This window comes from Microtus oregoni, unplaced genomic scaffold (genome assembly GCF_018167655.1).
Source record: "Microtus oregoni isolate MIOR12 unplaced genomic scaffold, Mior012 000017F_ref0000208, whole genome shotgun sequence".
NCBI classification, from domain to species: Eukaryota; Metazoa; Chordata; class Mammalia; order Rodentia; family Cricetidae; genus Microtus; species Microtus oregoni.
In genome coordinates, this window is record NW_024543076.1 from 19,739,871 (window position 1) to 19,762,809 (window position 22,939).

At 36.5% G+C, this 22,939-nt stretch overlaps 1 protein-coding gene and 1 pseudogene across 2 annotated transcripts in view; both read left to right on the forward strand.

The window, feature by feature from the left end:
* Nucleotides 1-22,939, forward strand: part of Fut9 (fucosyltransferase 9) — a 193,187-nt gene that overhangs the window by 60,820 nt on the left and 109,428 nt on the right. The window lies entirely within an intron of this gene.
* Nucleotides 19,985-21,013, forward strand: LOC121458269 (annotated as a pseudogene).

A 22,939-nucleotide genomic window follows, 5' to 3' on the forward strand; every position in this document is an offset into this window, starting at 1 on the left:
GAGCTGATCTACGGGGAGCTCACCAAGGCCAGCTGGACTGTGACCGAAAAAGCATGGGATAAAACCGGACTCTCTGAACATGGCGAACAATGAGGGCTGATGAGACACCAAGGACAATGGCACGGGTTTTTTTTTTTTTTTTTTTTTTTGGTTTTTTCGAGACAGGGTTTCTCTGTGGTTTTGGAGCCTGTCCTGGAACTAGCTCTTGTAGACCAGGCTGGTCTCGAACTCACAGAGATCCGCCTGCCTCTGCCTCCCGAGTGCTGGGATTAAAGGCGTGGCACGGGGTTTTGATCCTACTTAATGTGCTGGCTTTGTGGGAGCCTAGCCAGTTTGGATGTTCACCTTCCTAGATATGGACGGAGGGGGGAGGACCTAGGACTTAACACAGGGCAGGGAACCAGGACTGCTCTGTGGACTGGAGAGGGAGGGGGAGAGGAGTAGGGGGAGGGGGAGAAGGGTGGGAGGAGGGGGAGAAGGGTGGGAGGAGGGGGAGAATCTTCTTTTCGCAATAAAAAAAAAAAGGAGAGAGAGTATTCAGGCTTCTTGCTCCCAGTGATGCTCTAGCAATTGGGTTTCTAAACAGAGTCTAATACCTAAAACTCAGGAGAGGTATGGAACACAAACTCTTGCAAGTTCCCCTTTGATATTTTGCATCTCTAAGAAAATGGCAAGAATTCTCCCCTCAGGAATGAAGTTCTTTTTGTTTGTTTGTTTCCGTGTTTATTGATTGGCTAGTTGTTTTGGTTTTATGAAACAGGGTTTTCCTGGCGTTCCTGGAACTTGCTAGGTAGACCAGGCTGATTTTGAATTCAGAGATCTCCCTCCTTTTGCCTTTTTAATACTGGGATTAAAGGAGATATAATGCTGGGATAACGTGAGCCACTATTTCCTGGCCTGAAGTCTATTTTTCTAACAAGTAACTAGCTTTCTTTCTAACGCAGGTTTGACTTATATAAGTATAAAAGTGACATATAATTTTTACTTACTTAACGTTTAGTAATGTAATTGTATTTGGAAAAACTTAATAGACTAAGCTCCATAGACTATGATATTTTTGTAATATAAATGTATAATTGAAACTAATGGGAATTATTTCACATTTCATAGTTCGTTTGAATAATTTAAACTTTTCAAGTAGCAGACTTAGGCAGTCCAGGGCATCACTGGCTGGTTTCTTGAGTTTCTCTTCATCTGAGTTCTACAAAGGGATTTGACAGCAGGTCAGTGAGGAAGACCTGCAGGACTCTAATGTGTATCCCATGCACTAAGACACGTAAGTGGAAAGCATTGCTTTTCTCCTCCTACATGCTTTACAATGAGATTGCCAAGTATTTATAGCCCCAAAGATCCTGCTGCTAAAGCGTCCTTTGTTCCTCCTCTTCAATGTACAACTAAAGGACAGGTACACCAGCTGTGCTGCCGCGTACAGCCTGTCACCCCCACTATCTATTTACTATAAATAATGGGCTAGTGGTCGGAGGGAAGCTGTGACTCAGGGCACTCAGTTTCTCCGTGATTAAGAGCCTGTGCAATTCAGAAATAGAACCATAGGGTCTCCACTTCCTTTCTTCAAGAACTAAAACTACAAAAAGACTGCTTGCGTGTTTGTATTTTGAAACCCCAAATGGTATTTTCTAAAAGGATGTTGAGACTTCAGGTAATACAGAAGCTTTTTTGGAGCTCAATTCTAAAGAAGCAAGCTTTAATGAGATTGTCAAGTTACCTTTACTAAACTTCAAGGACAACAGATGCACTTGATAGATGGTTTTGTTGGCAGGGGCCAATTACCTGAGGGCTTGCAACTGGCTGAAGAATTGATCTATTCTATTTTGTGAATATAAATTACAGTCTTACTTCATTTAAGGAGACAAATATCGACATACTTGAAGTTTTACCACAAATTTGTTAAAATTTTAAAACGTACATTAAGTGTTGCACGGTCTGGGAATAGAAACGGAAAAGAGACTTGACTTTTCTCCTTAGAAAATCGGGTTGTTGAATTAATCGCATTGTCCTTTAGGCATTGTTGTTTTTAAAAATGATTTATTTATTTACTCATTTGCATCTTATGTGCATTGGTGTTTTGCCTTCATGTATGTCTGTATGAGGGTATCGGATTCCCTGGAAGTGTAGCTACAGATAGTTATGAGCATTCGTGATGGTGTTGGGAATCAAACTCAGGTTCTCTAAAAGAGCAAACAAAACTCTCATCATTCAGGAGACTCTCCAGTCCCAGGTGTTGTCTTCATAAACACAATAAATTATTTCTATAAGGCCATAAGAGCTTAAAGAAATATAAACATCTAGAAAACGTTTACCATGCCACCATTTTGTGCCTCATGGTATATTCCCTGAAAATGTTTCTAGCAGTATTTAGTAAGTTTTCCACACCTACTGCATAAAACACTCAGCAATAGAAAATGTTCAATTATTTTACAAATTGAAACAAGTTTGTGATATTTCTATTTGCTAGCCATCAAGAGACTACAAGGAAACCCAGGTTATTAGTCACCATGTCATTCTTCGTGATTTTATAAAATTTTTATTTTTCAAGACAGGGTTTCTCTGTGTAGCCCCCACGTGGCCAGCACCTCTACTATATTTCAGGTGGTCATGGCTTCTTTTCAAGTACCATTTGCAGTAGGCAGCCAGGTATTTCCCCCCTGTGTTCCCACTCTGTTCTCAACTATCTCTGTTCATGTTTCTGCATCCTGAACTACCTTCTTACTGAGCAATCATCCAGTGATGTGAGGTTTTCTTGTAGAATCCTCCTCAAGGAGAATGAGGAGAATGAGAGATGCTCAACATCTTTGAAAATTAGAGCCCTTACCTGGGTGAGGTGGGGTGTGTCCTTAATCCTAGCCCTCAGGAAACAGAGGCAGAGAAATCTCTGAGTTCAGGCCTCAACAAGTTCCAGGACAGCCAGGGCTACATAGAGAAACCCTGCCTTGAAAAACAAAAAAGAAAAAGACAAAATAAAACAAAGCAAGCAAGCAAACAGCCAGAAAAATAAAACAACCAAACTAAACCAAAACAATAAATAAATAAGCCCAAAATTATAATGCTGAAGATATTCTAAATAATCTATTCAATATATTAGGTTTTTTTTTTAATTTCCCCTTTACTTGCATACACATATTCTTTAGCAACTATTTCTTGATGTTTTAGCCTGTCAGAAGCAGAGTAAAGGTAAGCATTAGTTTTTTATCAAATATTTCCCAAACATGTAATTACCTATCAATTGATCAATTGTCTAATCTGGGCCTTACCCAGCTCGCTTTTTTCTGACTTGACAACACGCAGGTCTTATTGTTCTGTCACAACTGCTGTGCATTCATCACTGCAACTACATTATTGTGTCTAGAAAATACTGTTGTGATGGATATTCTTGGTGTTAATTTAACTATATCCAAAATTAACTTCAATCCAGAAATGGAGGGCACACTTGTGAGCCAGATCTTGAGGTTGGATGACACAGGCCTTTAATTCACATCTTGAGGTAAGAAGGTAGATCTATAATATTGGACACACCTTCTGCTGGAAGTCTTTTAAGGACTCTGGAAGAAGGAAAGGTTCATTCTTCACCTGTTTGCCTTGCCAGTGCATCCCTGGCATCTTGCTCATACATTTTCAGGATTCTAGCATATACAGAAGACCAGTTGAGACATCTAGTCTTGTGGGACTGAGCAACTACTGGATTCTTATTCATATATATATATATATATATATATATATATATATATATTATATACATATACAAATTTATGAATACTATATATAGTATTCATAAATTTGTATATGTAATATATATATTACAGAGAGAGAGAGATTCATTCTGTAAGTTCTGTGACTCTAGCGAACCCTGACTAATACAATTGTTTTGTAGTAGCCATCCACTGGCTCTGGCTCTTAAACTCTTTCATCTCCCCTTCTCCACAATGATCCCAGCACCTTGGGAAAAGAGGGATGTGACATAGGTGTCTCTATCTGTAATATAGGTATCATCTAAAAACATGATCACTGCATAGTCACTATCCTCTGCACTTGGCCGGAGTAGGGCTCAATATTAATTGCCATCACTGAAGAAAGAAGATTGTCAGATGAGTTTCTAGTGCTGCACTAATGGGTGGGTACACTGAGAAGTAGTTAGGACTCCACTCGTTCTATCCACAGAGTAAAAGTAGGAGGGGCTTCCCTGGATCCTACGGCCTCTCTAGTTATAGATTCTCAGCCAAAGCTGTGTAAGATATGGCTTAATTTGTGCATAGGACAAATGTGTAAGGACCTGCTGGTAATTGATAGCTGCCAAAAAAACAGAGAATTAATTTTCTTTAAAGGTGATGGTCACTGGCAGGACTAACCTGCTCCAGGGCCTGTCACATAACAAAGGTCTGTAGGCATCACTCATGGGATGTGATGGACACAAAGGTGAGTGAGTAAGGAATGGAGGTGGAAATGGAAGAGACTGTGAAGAATTTGAAAATGTTTAAAAATAGTGTATAGAATCTTCTAAGAATTAATAAAAATATTTTTAAAATAGACCTGTTAGAAAATACCTTCAGTGGAGACTTTTGATGTGCTTAATTCAAATCCCAAAGCTAATAGTTAGGGCCGTATCTGTAAAGGCATCTTTATTTTTAAAAATAACAGACTAAAGTTTGATATCACTAAAATTCTGAAGCTTAGAAGATGGCATCTCTCTATTTCCTTTGAACAGGCAAAGTAATTTTGAGTTGATTTGCCAAAGAATTCTCTGAAAAAGAAAGATGTTCCCAACTTTCCTGGAATGGCCATCTGGCGTATCTCGTCCATGCTATGTGTTATTTCAAGCTGCAAACGTTGCTCTCTAACTAAGAAGGGATTTGGGGTAAAGAACCAAATCCCAAAAGAGCTTTTTCAACTTTTACTTTTCAACTTTGCTTCAATTCATTGTTTTAAATCTTTTTCTATTGCAGTTATTATTAATTTTGAGATTATAGTGATATGATTTATGTTTTCCCTTTCCTTCCTCCAAAGGCTCCCATGTAACTCCTTGCTCTCTTTCAGATCTACAACCTCTTCTTCATCATTGTCTCTCTCACACAAACACACATCACCACATTCCTGAATGCATAAAAACATCCTGTTTAGTCAATTTAATGTTAATTGTATTATGATTTCAGAGCTGGCAATCTAACCAGTAGGTGTGCTTTTCGCTGGGAAAGAGTATTTCTCTGCTCTTATTGTTCCTATGGTTCCTATAGTTCTTTGTGTAGACATGAGGGTCCATGAGATTTATTCCTTCCATGTTAGTATTTCTATTGGTTTTGATTTTGTTCAGGTCATGTTTAGGCAGCAATGCTGATTAGAATCCTTGGGTGTGGCTTCTGCCATCTGTAGAACACAGAATCTCTCGGCAATTTTTCTGTCCTGTTATTTATACATTTTCTAACCTGTCTTCTGCAACGATTCTTGAGTCTTGGATGCCAGCCTTGTGTTGCAGATTCATCACAAGACTGGGCTCCACCTTTTCTGCACATGTTTACAGATTCAAAACTGAATTTATGGAAGATGGAAGGTGATGATTTACCATATAGTTTACTAAGTTTCTCAGAATGTAAAGCTAATTTTATTGTATATCTGTGACAAATCATTTTAATATACAGACACTTGTGAATCAATGGCCTAGAGAAACATTACTGAAAAGTATAGTTTTAAAGGAATCATTAGACTCGTAATTGTGTACTCAGTGGATATGATCTGAACAGTATATCAGAAAAAATATCTCAGTTAGATAGTAGAAGTTCTATCCAAACAGAAAAAAGTTTTTTGAAAGACTCTCATTGCATGCTCCTATTTCCCTTTGACATTTTCTCTGATGTTTAATATATATGTCCCTACATAGATATTTATCCTTCCAAAATTTTCTGTGTGGTGTTGTGCCTAAGTTTTAGTTTATACTGGGATAATGTGATGGATAAATTTATTATCTTGCTTTGTTTTCTGTTTTAGCATGTGCTTTCTACCCAGATAGTTAATATTTGAATCATTTCCCCCAAATGGTTGCTTAAGAGGATAGACAGAGTCCACAGAGTACACTCCACAAATATTTTATTTAAATGTAATAAATAAAATATATTGAAAAAAGATACATCACAAGCAGTTTGGGAAGTTCCAGTGATATCGCAGACTTGAAGAACCATAATTTGTAGGGCATAAAGATACTCATGTGAATGAGAATCTGGCTACCTATCAATGGTCCCTTATAAAGACACTAATTCCATTTTGGGGGGTCCAAGTTACTGAGCAAAATCTTTGTTTTCTAATACTATTATTATCTTGGAAGCTAAGATTTCAACATGGGCTGCGAGGGAAACAAACTTTAAAGCCATAAGTCCTGAAACACAAGTTTCAAATGAGCCCTTTTTGTCTGACAAATGAATATGTCAGCTCTGCCAAACGCTGGTGGATAAAGTGAATTCAACAAAACATCTCTAATATATTGTAAATTCTACTGCAGCTAGCTTGTTGAGTTACAGTGAGACCCCAAGTGCTTTAAATATGAGAACAAGGTTGTCTAATATTTAAGTCTGTCTCATATGTACAGACATGAGAGTAAGCTCATTGTTCCCAATGTCTTAATATAACTAATGTTTGTCCACTTTTTAATTAGTTCTTCTCCTAGAGGCAGATTTTGATGTTACATCCAATTTCTCACTAGAACAAACTGTACTGTGATGCACACATGGATGTCTTTGTGACCTGGATGGGTTTCTTGAAAAATACATATGTATTACCTGTAGAGCAAGTCTCTGTAATTTATCATCCATATTCAACTTACCTGAGAATGATTGGGCCTTAATAGTTGTTATATTAAAACAACACCAACCTGGATAAGTAAAAGTAAATGTTTGTTCGAATTACACAGATACTTTTTGCTTTATAAAATGGTCTCAAATTGTAAGAGGAGACACATTTCCCTACATTGCTAATGACATTTTGCATCTTTAAATTTCTACTTTTGCATCTTGACCAATGCAACATTCTTTGAACTTCCATGTAAGTCCACTTACTTTCCAGCTATATAGGTCTTCTTTTTTATTTGTGATTTGAAACTTTAGTTCATTTTCCTATTGCAAACATCTTCAGGTTTACATAAAGAAAATTTCCTCTCATGCTTAGCTATTTACTAATTTACTTTGTGACTAAAAATCCATGATTTTGATTGAATTAACTAGTTTTCCATCTTTTAAGTTGAACTATATACAACGTGATTAAGAATTGTTTCCCAATCTTAAGGTACCAAGACATCCTCTTAACATTTTCTCTCATGAGCTGTAAGTTTTTCCTGTTATATAACAGAGACTGGAGTTTAATGTTGTGATTAATAGTAAATAGGAACACAGCATTATTATTTTTTTCGATATCAAAATCCCTATTTGTGAGGAAGTCCTGAGACTTCTCTGCCAAGTCTTTTTGCAACTATTTCATGTAACTTCCTCCTGCTTGAACACTCTTTCAGTCCTTACTGAATAAGACTCAGCTACAGTAAGGGATTAGGAGACACATGACGGTAAGAGATCCATGCACTGAGTGGGACTAGGTGACTGCAGTTCAGCAGTGTGGTCCCTCACAGATTGTGATTTATATCTGTGCCTCTTGAATAATTGCTGGAGGCACACACATCTGAGCATACAAGGGTAACAAATAAAGAAAAAAGAAGAAAAAAGAATTCTTTCTATTATTAGTTCATTAACAAAATTCTTGTTTGCTTTGTTATTTCATGGCTTATAGCATATTTAATTTTGAACCTTACTGCAATCAATCTTCAAGTGATACTATACCACTTTTTACATCTGGCACCAAAATTTGCTATAGTAAATTTGATTTCTCCCATAATCTTTCAAGTTATTGTCATAAATTTTACTTATAAATACACTATGACCCAATAGCATTAATTTTATTTTTGTCCAAACCTCATGTTTCTTCGACAGGTGTTGTAATTAAGAGGGAAAGTGTGCATCATTAGCTCTGCTCGCTGTCTGCAATGTTCATCTTTTGATGTATTTCCTCTCAGGGCCATTCCCTTCTGCAGGAATTCCTTTACTGCATCTGCCACTGCACTTTCTGTGTGTCTGAGAATGTCTTCCTTTGTCTCCACTGCTCATGATGCTTTACTTGAGCATTTGGGTTTCAGTGCATTAAAAGCCACCTCCCCTCAACTGTTATATCCTCCCTTGCTTCTTGTTAGGCATACGCTATTTTTTAGAATAATTGTGCTCTGTTCATAATGGTTTATTTGGCTGATTTTGGTATGTTATTGTTTCATTTTCGTACAAGTTAATTATTGTATGTTGTGATAATTTTCCTTTTATTTGTTATCTAGGGCCTTTTTTAAAAACTTGTTTGTGTGCATTTATAGCTGTCACTATATTTTAAAAAAAGCATTATTGTGTATTCAAATGTTTCTCTCTCCCTTTTATCCCCTGCTTTCTTAGGAACTCTTAATAGATTTGTGTCAGGTGTCTTGAAGGTTATCTAGAGTTATATGATGTTTACTTTGTTGGCTGTCTTTGTGTTTTAAAGCAGATCATTGGTGTTGCCATATATTCAATTTCCTGTATTGTCTTTGTCAGTGTCTGGTACATAGCTAATCTCATGTAGTATACTTTTATGTTAGAAGTGGTAATTTTGATTCTAGAATTCAAAAAGAGTTCCCCATGGTTTTGTCCCTCCTCCATCGATTGTCCTGAATACGTGCATTCAATTTTATAGATACTATATATTGTGACTTTTAAATTTGTTGGATGTTGATATTTGCATATCTCTTCAATGCTTTCTTTAGTCTTGTTCAATCAAACATTCTAACCTTTTTCCTTTTGACAGAATTGTTCAAGGACTAATAATCCTTCAATGATATTGTGGATATCTTTTCAACATTTGTTGAACAATGGATTGTTCTACTTTGCTAACTGCAACACTAGCAATTGATATCTGTAGATGGATTTTTGATTCTTTTATGTGATTCTGTCCTCAGCATTCAGTATTTTCCTCAACCATGTGTACTAATCAATATTCAACAGACTATTATAAGGTGGTCTTTTGGATATATTGAGAGATGTTTTTTGTGCCTTTTTCCCCATCTTGATGATTCTTTTTTAAGGGTTGTAGCCAGAATCTCTAGAGTAATTGTATGATATATATTCTTTCTGAGTTTTGGTTATTATTTACTTTGGGAACTAAATAATATTGTCTAATACAATATTAGAGATAAAGTCATTCTATTTCCTGCATAGTGCTAAAGTACAACAGCAATCTAAATTCTTTCTTTGATCACACATATTTTACTCTATTACTGTTTTAGATCTATCCAAATTGTATAGTAATACAAATAATAAAACAAAATATAATAACACAACATAATACATATGTAACTCTCAAAAGCAAAAAAAAAAGATTTAATAGAAACATTAGTCTTTAAACAGTCCAAAGGAAAAACAAAAGAAAACAATGTCTAAAATGTAGCTATAACAGACAATTTTTAAAGCATAGGTACACTGTGAGACAAACAACTTTTACAAAGTTTGAATAACATCTAACTTCACAATTTGGAGGCAGTCTATTATTATGTTACTCATGATATAATGCAATAAAAATGCCAAGTATTTCCTATCTATACTTCCATACATATTTGGACTGAATACAATCATGGAAAAGTAAAACATTGATAAAATACTGAGATATTTTAGATAATAAAATACCACAGTATATTAAAATTTTAGTTTTGTTTTCTTTTTTTTTGTTTGTTTGTTTTGGGACACAAAACAAATAAAGAATCCAATAGGCATTTTTGTGGAAGAATGAAGAGAAAAACAGTCAAAACAAAGGCTGAATCTTTACTATTATCCCATGGGTTTTTTCTTTTCTTTTTTTTAATTGATTTTATTGAGCTATACATTTTCTCTCCTCCCTCCTTCCTCTACCCTCTGCTTCAGCCTTCCCCCATGGTCCCCAAGCTAACAATTTACTCAGGAGATTGTGCCTCTTTTACTGCATATGTAATTTAGATCTATGTATGTCTCTCTTAGGGTACTTATTGTTGTCTAGGTCCTCTGGGATTGTGAATTGTAGGCTGTTTTCTTTTGTTTTGTTTTGTTTCTATTTTGGTTTTTGCTTTATGTCTTAAAGCCACTTAGAAGTAAGTACATATGATATTTGTCTTTCTGGGTCTGCTTACTTCACTCAATATGATATTTTCTAGATCCATCCATTTGCCTGCAAATTTCAAGATGTCATTATTATTTTTTCCTCTGTGAAGAATTTTGCTAGGATTTTGATGGGCATTGCATTGAACCTGTAGATTGCTTTTGATTTGATTGCTATTTTTACTATATTAATTTTAGATACCCAAGAGCATGGGCGAGCTTTTCATTTTCTGGTTTCTTCTTCAATTTCTTTCTTCAAAGAATTAAAGGTCTTGTCATACAGGTCTTGGAATGTAGTGTTAAGGTGAATAGGCCACATGGCTAGCTTAACACCTGAAATAACAACACACAAATTGTACTCATTTAAACACTGCCTGGCCCATTATCTCCCAAACCTTATTGGCTAACTATCACATATTGATCTAACCCATTTCTAATATCTGTATTGCCACTTGACTGTGGCTTACCGGCATGAGTCTAACCAGCATCCATCTTGGAAAGGAGAGTCATGGCATCTACCTGATTCTGCTTTCTTCCTCTCAGAATTCTGTTCTGTCTACTCCACCCACTTAAAAGCTGACCTATCAAAAGGCCAAGGCAGTTTCTTTATTAACCAATGAAAGTAACACATAGACAGATGACCCTCCTATATCATTGGAATATAACTGGAAAAATTATAGAAGGACTCAATAAACAACATGACATATATTATTATTGCCTTGACATTATCATGTAGTATAATATTCTTCTTGGAAATATTTATTCCAAAAATTCTTAAATAACTAGCTAAAAACTACTGTGGTATCTGTAATACATTCCCAGAGATCCATGAAATGACTGAGGAAATTAGAAACATGACACTGTATTTCCAATTGATGAGGATTAGAAGAGTATGCAGTTGTTCTTTGTATTAAATCATTTTTCAAAAAAAAATACTTAAGTGGAAGACTTTCATAAAAACTAGGTAGTTTCACGATAAAATTTTATTAGTTTCTTCAGAATTTGTTGGTAAGAATGTTTTAAGAGTCTAAAATATTAATGGTCATTTTATTAATTTCTAATTAATTTATACTATGAACATAAACTTGAAAATAAAGATGGTTTTAGAGATTTAAATTTTTTGTATACCATTATAATCATGAATATAAATAATATTTGATATAACACACCAAATTATAGCAAGGAGTATAATAAAAATACATCATGAACAGTACAGCTTATCCTGAAATTTTAATAAGATCTTAACACCAAAATTTTATTGAAATATTTATCAAAGTAATGGTTAGATTAAAAAACCCCTCAGCATCATTTTCAAACTCCCTTACAATGTAGTACTGAACCACAAATACATTGAGTGAACTTGATCTCTGTGCCTTGTCCAACTCAAATTTATCTCAACATGGAATCTTAAGTATACCTGGCATGTTGTACGTGGATTCATATGTGTAAAATTTAAAAATAAGCAAAAATATTGTACCTTATTTCCGAGTATGTATTAATAGCAAAGAGGCAAAGTATACATGTTGGGACTATCTCCTGAAAAGAATTCAAATGATCAGTATCTATCCTCTGGCTCCTCTTGGGTCTCCCTGTGTAATCAGGAATCAAGAACTATCATATTTTGCCTAACATCCTGTTTCTCATGGTTCAAAGTTCTCATAGTCAGGGAACATACCAAATATTTGTGAAATCAGTGAGAAAATTGGCAAGGCCAACTTTTCTCATCGGAATCTTTTTTTTTTTTTCAGAAGCATAAATTTTACTTTTATAAGGTTGTTTAATGTTTTTGGTCAGTTTATTTTATATTTTATTTTAATTTTGATCACGTTCCTTCTGAAATGGTTTTTTATTGTATCTTCTACAGCCATATTTATTTTTCACATGACTAGCATAGTCAAATATGATTTAAGCATTTCTCTGTGGTTAAGATTGCATGGGCTCTATGATTGATAGTACCTTTAAGGGCCATGAAGATTGAATGGAGCATGTCCAAGGAGGAAGGATATGCCAATCTTGACAATATATGTAAGATAGGAACTTGCATAGAAAGCTAATAAATTATGCCTCCTCTGGAACACAAAAGATCTCTGAATCACAAAGTAGAATTAAATTGACTTGCCTCATTGCTGTATTATTTCCTGAGAAGAAAGTAACATTTCTTGAAAGATGTGGAGTAAATAAGAATCTACAAAAGTCAAGTTTTGTGGATAAATAAATATTTATTTTAGCAACTTTTATCAGACAAGGAGTTCAACAACTTTGCTTGTTCTTTTCTGCATTGTCGACTCTTCTGTGCAGCATCAAGTATGTAGAAGACACCGTGACAAGTGCTGCTCTTGGAGTTTTTTGTTTTTGTTTTTCATAGAGCAGGCTGTCTTGCCAGTGAAGCTCCAGTGTAGTGACTGGTACCTACACAATTGCACCCGGGACTCTGCCTTTTTATGTGTGAGTTCTAGAGTGAGCTATACATTGCCACACCAGAGTTTACAAAACCGAACTGTGGGACAAAGGAGTTTAGACATGTCCTTGACATTACCTAATGACAGAGTCACAATTAAAACACATTTCTGTATGATGCAAAAGCCCTATTCATGTGTCCTATAGTCAGATAGATAAATATTGTGCAGGGGGGAAGCTAGTTGACTCTTCTTATTATATTCCAATGTTCCTACAGAAGTAGTGCTCTGCTCTGAAAAAAAAAAAAAACAAGGTCAATATGTTTTGGAAATGGCAGTGCCATGTACTCCTTGAGTTCTGAGAAAACCTTTAGAAAAGAAGCCTTTCCATTGCTTAATTCAGCATTTCCCAAATGACATTTAAGCAGGCTTTTTTTTTTTAATGTAGCATATTCTTGGAAACTGTTCCTTGCAAGAGGGAGCTATAAATGTTCCTAGTCGTCTTTTTTTTCTTTTGTAATCTCTTATTTTTCTTCCTTCCTTTTTCTTTCTTTTTCTAGTTCATTTCTGTCACGTTTCCTTCTTATGTAGATTTGTATTTCAGGAAGACATTTCTAACGGAGCTTCATTTCCTTTCTTTACCTTTATGTTTTAGTTGTTTTCCTTGGTAGAACACACAAGTACATTTCATAATATATAGTGAATTCATACTTACATAACAATTCATATATTTCATCTGTGGAGCATCCTGGATCCTTTCAACCCCCTACCAGTATAGAGTCATATGCATACAGCCAAATACACGGATAATAAGGTTTAAAATATATATCATTTTTATATGTAATTATTGAACACTAACTACATTTAAACTCATCTTAAAGCATCAGAAATGCAGGGTGGAGAGATGGCTTAGTACTTACTGGTCTTGCAGAGGACCCAAGTTCAGGGCCCAGAATCTATGTTACTTGACTCAAAATCATCTGTAATGCAGGCTTCAGGAGATCTAACACCTTCTTTTCAATTTACAGGCATCTACACTCATTTTCACCCCAAATATTTTTATGTGGGTATGTTTACATATACATAATTCATGATAATAAATATTTTAAATTTGAAAAATCTCATTTTATACTTGCAATGATCGTTATTATTATTAACCCTTGTTTTTCTTGAAAGAATGTTATTCTTTTTTCATCTTTTTTTATTGTTTCAAACAATCTTTTATTTTACATACCAATCTCAGTTTCCCTTCCTTCTCCTTTTCCTGCTTCCCCTCCTCCCCACCCCACCCCCATCCATTCCTCACAGAGGGTAAGGCCTCCCACGGAGAGTCAACAGCCCTTCCCCTTATATCTAGGCTGAGCAAGGTATCCCTCCATAGGAAATGGGCTCCAAAAAGTTTAAGCACTAGTGATAAGTTCTGGTCCCACTGCCAGTGGTCCAACAAACTGGCCAAGCTACAGGACTCTTATCCCTATTCATAGGGCCTAGTTTGGTCCTATGCAGATTCCTCAGCTGCCAGTCCAGATTCAGCGAGCTTCCACCAGCTGGGGTAAGCTGTTTCTGTGGGTATCCCCATCATGGTCTTTACCCCTTTGCTTACTTATTGCTCCTCCCGTTCTTCGACTGGATTTTGGGAGCTCAATCCAGTGCTCCCTGTAAATCTCTGGATCTGTTTCAATCCCTTACTGAATGAAGGTTCTATGCTGACAATTAAGGTAGTAATCAAGCTGATTACAGGTGAAGGGCAGTCCAAGTACCATTTCCACTATTGCTTAGAATTGTAGCTAGGGTCATCCTTGTGTATTCCTGGAAATATTCCTAGTCTCAGATTTCTCTGTAGTACCATAATTGCTCCCTCTATCAAGATACCTCTTTTCTTGTTCTCCCTCTCTCTCCTTCCCCCAACTAGACCATCCTGTTCCTTTTTGCTCACCTTCTTCATCTCCCTCTACTTCACCCCTACCCCTCTGGTTCTCCCTTCCCCTTCCATCAACCCTCCCTGTATGTTCCCAATTTATTCAGGAGACCTTGTCTATTTATTCATCCCAGGGGGATCCATGTATGCCTCTCTTAGGGTCCTCCTTGTTTCCTGGTTTCTCTGGGTGTAGTAATAGGGTCGGCGGGGCTGCATCCCCAGCACTGGGCCACCCCCATGGCTAGCTTTACCCAAAATAATTACACGGAAACTGTATTCTTTTAATCACTGCTTGGCCCATTTCTATCTAGCCTCTTCTAGGCTAATTCTCACATATTAATTTAGCCCATTTCTAATCATCTGTGTTGCGCCCCTAGGTGCGCTTACCGGGAAGATTCTAGCCTATGTCCATCCTGGGTCGGAGCTTCATCGCGTGTGTCTGCCCAGGAGCCAGGAGCATGGCGTCTCTCTGAGGCGTCTGCTCCCAAGAGGAGAGCTGTCGAGTCTGAGCTCACTTCCTCTTCCTCCCAGGGTTCTGTTCTGTTTACTCCTCCCACCTATCTTCTAACCAATAAAATGGGCCAAGGCAGTTCCTTTATTAGCCAATGACCTTCCTCCATCATCTGGGGTTGTGGTTTGTAGGCTGGGTATCCTTTGCTTTCTGTATAATATTCACTTGTGAATGAGTCCATACAATGCTGGTTTTTCTGGGTATGGGTTGCCTCACTCAGGATGGATTTATCTAGTTCCATCAGTTTGTCACAGATTTCATGATGTCATTGCTTTTATACCACTGAGTAGTACTCCATTGTATAAATGTATCACATTTTCTTTGTCCATTATTCAGTTGAGGGACATTGAGATTGTTTCCAGGTTCTGGCTATTACAAATAATACTGCTATGAATATAGTTGAGAAAAGGTCTTTGTGGTATGAGTGTGGTTTCCTTTGGGTATATGCCCAAGAGTGGTATTGTTGGATCTTGAGGTAGGTTGATTCCCAATTTTCTGAGACACCACCATTCTGATTTCCAAAGCAGCTGTACTAGTTTGCACTCCCATCAGCAATGGAGGAGTGTTCCCCTTAACCCACATTCTTTCCAGCATAAACTGTCATCAGTGTTTTTGATCTTAGTTATTCTGTCAGGTATAAGATGGAATCTCAAAGGCATTTTTATTTGAACTTTCCTGATGCATAAAGACGATGAGCAGTTTCTTAAGTGTTTTCTGGTCATTTGATTTTCCTCTGTTGAGAATTCTCTATATAGATCTGTACCCCATTTTTTGATTGGACTGTTTGGTATTTTGATGTCTACTTTCTTGAGTTCTTTTGATATTTTGGAGATGAGCCCTCTGACACATACGGGATGAACATAGTATCCTTCTAAACTCCTCAGAGAAAAATCTTCCACATATATGACTAAATATCCTGATGTGTCCTTTATTCACTCTCCCTTGAGCTGATTCTAGTCACACTTAACCCTCCACTCGCTACAGTTTTCTTTGTTTTCTCTTCTCTACTATCATTTATAAACTTATAAAACCAAGAAAAGAAAAACCTCAGCTACCAATTTTTTTGAACTTTCTGCTGCATTTGGGGGAGTCAATCTTCCTTTGGAAATCCTAACACTTTTTTGGATTTTCTCAGTAATACTGTGTACTGTATATTTAAGTACTTATACATGGAGTCTGTACTCTATTTCAAATTTCAATGAGCCTCTCAAACTTTTATGCATAAAATGTAAAACTTTATTAGTCCAGGGAATTTGCTAAATGAAAATCCCAATAGATTGTAAACACATAGAGAATTGGGAGCCTATTGACTTCTTTTTTTAAGCCAACCAAGTAACAATCAAATGTAAAGTTGTTTTAACTTCAAGTTCTCTGTTTTTTTTTTAAATTTACATCAATTCTTTTACTGTATGTTCCAACCCATTAAAATACTTAAACTGATTTATTTCCTAAGCCTCCATGTCCTCATCTCAAACACGTTTGTATAAAAGATAAATTCAATTAAATATCTTTTTTACTTATAAAATTCTATGACTTCCTATCTCAAAGACTCACATCTGGAGTTATTATTCACTACAAGACTATACATTATTATTGCTAAGGAAAATGTAAAGTAGTAGAACAGCTGTTTTAAAAACTATGAAAGTTTTTTTAAAAAGTAACAACAAAGGAGTTTAAACTAGATATTAGAAATGTTCCATTACTTAGTTTATGTCTAAAAGGGATTAAAGACATAAAGTTCCCTACTGTTTCACAATATCTAAGATACAGTATCAAAATAGGTCCTCATTAACAAATTAATGTATCAAGAAAATGTGGTCTGTCTACAAATGGGACACTTTTCAAAAAAATAATGCAATCTTCCCACCTTAAAGAAAACGAATGAAACAAATGACATTGTTTTATAAAATATGTCAAACATATAAAATATGTCAAGTATCTTATGCCTTCACTCAAATGTAGAAATGAAAGTAAATTATATATATATATATACATATATACATATATGTGTATACACACACACACACACACACACACATATATATATATATATAGTTTATATTTATATACTCGGGAATAGTGATGTACATGTTTAATCCTAGCACTTGGGAAGCAGAGGCAGGCAGATCTCTGTGAGTTCAAGGTCTAAGAGTTAGGACATCCAGAACTACATAGTGAAACCCTGTCTGTAACTAAAGCAACAACGTAAGTGTGTGTGTGTGTGTGTGTGTGTGTCTTAAAGTAGTAAAAGAACTATTAGAGAAGGGCAAGCAGATTTTGAGACAGAGAGAGGGTTGAAATTAAGAGCATGTCATTTGTTATGTGGATGTACTTAAAGGATAATGTCTGCATGTATTAGAATGTCACACTGTATTCCATTAATATATATAATTGATATGTATTAGTTATAATAAAAGTACCATTTATAGAGTCACCTCCAAATGAAGACACAAAAATCCATAAAAGTACAGATGCCTATATCAGAGCAGTTCTGATCTTCCAAGCACCTTCTCAGGCTAAAAAACTCTACGTGAAAATGAGAGGAACTTGAAGAGAAGCTACTTACTTACCCAATTCATTTCTTCTTAGCATGTTTGAAAAACATTCAAGAAGGAAATGAAGATAAGACTTGAAATGGGATAACAGAGTGAAATAAATAACTTTATATGTCTCTTACTGCACCCTAGATCTTCCCCTTTGCCAAGCATCCATAATCTCAATGTATTTTACAACACAGCTTCGGAGTCCACACATTCTAGTCACCGTCTTCTGATAGGCACCGTTTTGGAAAAGACAAACGAATGTCTTTGCCTCATGCACTGCAAAATGCATAGTTATTGTCATATTTTAAAATTCTATTAATGTTCTAAGAAAAGAACTCTCGTGATTCACAAAATCTTTCATTTGGCTAAAACTCTAGATTCTTTTTACCTCTAATGTGGAAAACCGTACCTTTTAATTTCCCTGTTTTGATAGCGGATTCCAAATGTAACTCTTTATTACTGTTCACATACATTATCTATTTTGACTAATTGCTTCAGTTTATTAGAGTCTTTGAAATTGTATCACATACTAGCTGAAGCCACCTCCAGATTGGTTGGCATGCCTTGTATGTGACTACATCATTTTCTTTTAAATTGTATCTTTAGATGGGTTCCTTAGTAGGTATCTGTAATTTTCAAATCTCAGACCCAGAGCCATTCACCATTCACTTTCCTTTGGTAGTAAGTATCTCAGGTCAGTATTAACTGACCAGCTTCCTTTTCCATGTGCATTTTGCTCTTCTATTGCAATCTTAGGAGTTATTGCAAGGACCTTGTTGAAATCCAGATGATTCAGACAAAGTGCAGACCCTTCTGTGGAACATTTTCCAGATTCGTTTGCATACCTCTTGACTGACTCTCAACTGTAGCCCGCAGACTTTAGTACAAACTCCTAGTGTAGTTTTTACAGCAGTCTTCCTTGATAGACACTTGCATCTGTATCACCTGAATCATGTGTTGAGAAGTCCTTTATTAACGACTTGAAATTCATTTATCACTTTTCTCAGAATATGTGCACAGAAGTTACTGGAAAAAAATGCTTACTAAATTAATGAGTAACAAAGACTCCCATAGTTTCACGTTACATATGTAGTTTTGAAAAAACAAAGAAGTTTGCAGCTTTCTCTGAAATTATTGTAGGCAGCAAATTGCTAAAAGTAACTCACAACAGTCTGGGGGAAGAGAGAAGCCAGTTCCTTATCTAAAATACTATTTTAGTTTCGTGAACATATGGGCCATGTCAGTTTTGTAAGGAAAAGAAAAATTCATCGTTACAAGCAAAACTGCAAGTAGTTGTGATTTCTCCCTCTTTTCCTCCTCTTATGAAACACCTTTGCATTTCTTGATGAAATACCAGGAACAGTATCGTGTTAACACTCTTAAGAGGGAACTAATAATAGGAGTACCTCCCTTAAAATTACAAGAATGACAAAGTGCAGTGAAGTCATGCTGTCTCTGAATATCTGCACTCTCTCACGAGCAAATGCTCCATGAAAACAGCCCTTGCCTGATACTCATCCATTTTTTTCCAGTATGTGTCTTGTGATCATTCATGTCTTTCTTTTGAGGACCAGAGAGAGATCTACTGTTCCACTGTTGTTGTTAAGCAAAGGTTCATCAATGTGCATAGACAGTCAAAGTCATGCACATAGGTTGAGTAATCAGTTTCGAAGGCAAACCAAAAAATTCAATGGAATGAGAACACGACTTTGAATTTTATATAGAATCTTTGTTAATTGAACTCTAAGCTAACCCTTGAGAATTTCATTCAGCCTACTACAAAAAGGTCAGTGGAATGCCATAAATCCTCTTGGATGTGAATTAGTTTTCAAAAGGCTAATGTTAAGTGAAAATGGAATGAATTAATTTGTACTCCAATAGCAAAGGAAAAATTACTTGTTCATACTCACCATTTATATTACAGAAAAAACATTGGCAAGGAAAATTGTAAAACTCTTTTTAAAAGTAAATGGGCACATTGGGAGGTGAACATGTTTCCCATGTTTTATCATAAATAGCCTAAGTATTTGTTAATTAATGTTATGAAAATGATTATTTCATTTAACTCTACTATGCCCTTAAAAACCATCAGATGCAGTTGTGGAGCATAATATTGAGAGCTCATGAGAGTACAAGCTAAATTACAAGAAATCCTTTGGCATGGTATGAAATTATGGGAGAAGTGGAAGTAGGGAGATGAAATTTAATAAGCAAGTTAAGGTTTGAATTCTGTATCAGAGGCTTAGCAGATTTCATAAGCTCTAAAGAAAGAAAAACTAATGTCAAAAATAGACAAACATTCTAAGGATGTATGACGATATACTGTGAAATGGTGGACAGACTTGTGTGACTGGGTTCGGCTGGAGTGAAGACAAGACAAAAAGGATGGGTGCAGCCCAGAGTCCGGGAGCCGAAGCCAGTTGTCAAGCCAGTCCCGTTCCGCGCTCCCCTGCCTTTTCTTTCTCTTTCAACATGACAGATGCGGCTGTGTCCTTCGCCAAGGACTTCTTGGCAGGTGGAGTGGCCGCGGCCATCTCCAAGACGGCGGTAGCGCCCATCGAGCGGGTCAAGCTGCTGCTGCAGGTGCAGCATGCCAGCAAGCAAATCACGGCAGATAAGCAATACAAGGGCATTATAGACTGCGTGGTTCGTATCCCCAAGGAACAGGGAGTCCTGTCCTTCTGGCGTGGTAACCTGGCCAATGTCATCAGATACTTCCCCACCCAGGCTCTCAACTTTGCCTTCAAAGATAAATACAAGCAGATCTTTTTGGGTGGTGTGGACAAGAGGACCCAGTTTTGGCGCTACTTTGCAGGGAACCTGGCATCAGGTGGTGCCGCTATGGCCACATCCTTGTGCTTTGTGTACCCCCTTGATTTTGCCCGTACCCGTCTAGCAGCTGATGTGGGCAAAGCTGGAGCTGAAAGGGAATTCAAAGGCCTTGGTGACTGCCTGGTTAAGATCTACAAATCTGATGGGATTGGGGGCCTGTACCAAGGCTTTAATGTGTCAGTCCAGGGCATTATCATCTACTGAGCTGCCTACTTTGGCATCTATGACACTGCAAAGGGAATGCTTCCAGATCCCAAGAACACTCACATCTTCATCAGCTGGATGATTGCACAGTCTGTCACCTCTGTCGCTGGCATGACTTCCTATCCCTTTGATAAGGTTCGCCGTCGTATGATGATGCAATCAGGACGCAAAGGAACTGACATCATGTACACAGGCACGATCGACTGCTGGAGGAAGATTGCTCGTGACGAAGGAAACAAGGCCTTTTTCAAGGGTGCATGGTCCAACGTTCTCAGGGGCATGGGTGGTGCCTTTGTGCTTGTCTTGTATGATGAGATCAAGAAGTACACATAATTATGTCGTAGGTGTTCTCCCCGAGAACAGGCATGTTGTATAATACACCATATCTTGAACATTCTGGACAGATTCTCTGGGCTTGTCTGTTTTATCAATGGCAACTATTTACCAGTTGAAAAGTGGGAAGCAATAATATTCATCTGAACAATTTTCTCTTAAAGCCATTTCCATAATGACACTAATGATGGGACTCAATTATATTTTTTATTTCAGTCACTCCTGATAATAAAAATTGAAGAAATAAAAAATATCTAAAGACAAAAAAAAATAAGATGGGTGCAGGTGGATTTTGAAGACCTTTCTGTTCTTTCCACATTAAGCTATGGAAACTTTAGCAGGAACATTAAGAAACCTGGGGATGGTCTGTGTTTTTGAAAGGGAAACTGTGTTTCGGAAAATATCAGTGACAAGAGAGAAAGTGTAAAACATGTGATTGTCCCATGTGACAGTGTGAGCCTATCCAAGTGGAACTGAAAGGAACAGAGAGACTTATTGCAAGTCAGAAGTGAGATTTAGTTCTCAGATAACAAACATTGAAGTGGTTTGACCCCCATCTCCCTTTAAACTCAAATTCAGATTCTCTCTCTCGCTCGCTCTCTATCTACCTATCTATCTCTCTTTCTCCTTCCCTCCCTCCTTCCTTCAAACAACTGAAAAACAAAAGAAAAGAAAACCAACTAACAAATAAAGAAAAAAACAAAAATCAAAGCTTAAAACAAACACAAAGCCCCAAAACACATATCTAAATAACATTATATGAACCAAGCAAGTTACATTTAGAAATAAATGTGTGTGTGTTTGTGTGTGTGTGTATTCATACAACAACAATTAATGTAGAAATAAGATGTATTTGAAAGAGCAAGGAAGGGCATATGAGAGTATTTGAATGGAGAAAAGGCAAAGGAGAAACGATGTTATTTTATTATAAAATCAAAAATTGAAGAGAAAGAAATACCCAAACAAAACAAAAACTATGAAGTCAGTTTTGTGTCTCCAGTAACTCCTGCATATGGGGCCTGCCTTGGATTGTGATTGATATACCAAGTGGCACATTATTAAAGAATCCTGATTTTCTTTTTTCCTGGATTCAGTTGCAACTAGCTACTAGGTTATGAGTGGTATTTTAGTCTCAAAATCTCATCACTGGGATACTGTCTTGTTTGATCCTGGTGTTATCACAGTCTATGTGAATTCCTATGTGTATCAATCCTCTTATATCTGGAAGAGTCTGATTCCTTGGCATCATCCACCCTCTCTGGCTCTTACAGTCATTCTATGCCTCTTCAGCTAGATCCCTGACCCTAGAGGGCATGGATTGTATAAAATGTCTCAGTTTAAAAAACCTAGGCTGAAAAAGAAAAAGGCAAACCACTTTAGATTTTAACCTGAACATTTTAAGTCTTAAAAGTAATACTCCATGCATGAACTCATGCACACACACATACACACATACGGTCTTCTAGAATAAACTTTAGAGAAAATCTTAAGAAAATAAATATGTACATTTATTGTATTATGTCCAGTTACATTATTTTGATGATCATTTTTCTCATTGGAGAAAAGAGAAACATTTGTTCTTCCACGATATCCCTGCTTACCATTGCAAGAACCCATGTATCTATTTAGCCTGTAATGAACTTGAAAGGATTTGCTGCAAGTTTCCTCACAAGGGTCAGATTTCCTTTGTCTGCATGTACAAATGCTGACACATATAACCTCATTCAGTGTACTGGCAAAGGAATAACTATGCATCAGAAACTTTGCCCAAACTAATTTCCCCTTAATTAAAAAAAAATAAAGCTTGAAACTAGGTCTTAGCCATTCACTAATGGGGACAAGAAAATAAGACCCTTTATTTTTTATTAAGAAAATTATCTGATGCTTAATTCTTTTTCCTTTTATTTAATTCTTAAGTTCTGGAGCTTGGTGGTGGTAGTTCATGCCTTTACTACCAGCACTCAAGAGGTAGAGGCAAGTGGATCTCTGTGAGTTCAAGACCAGCCTGCTCTACA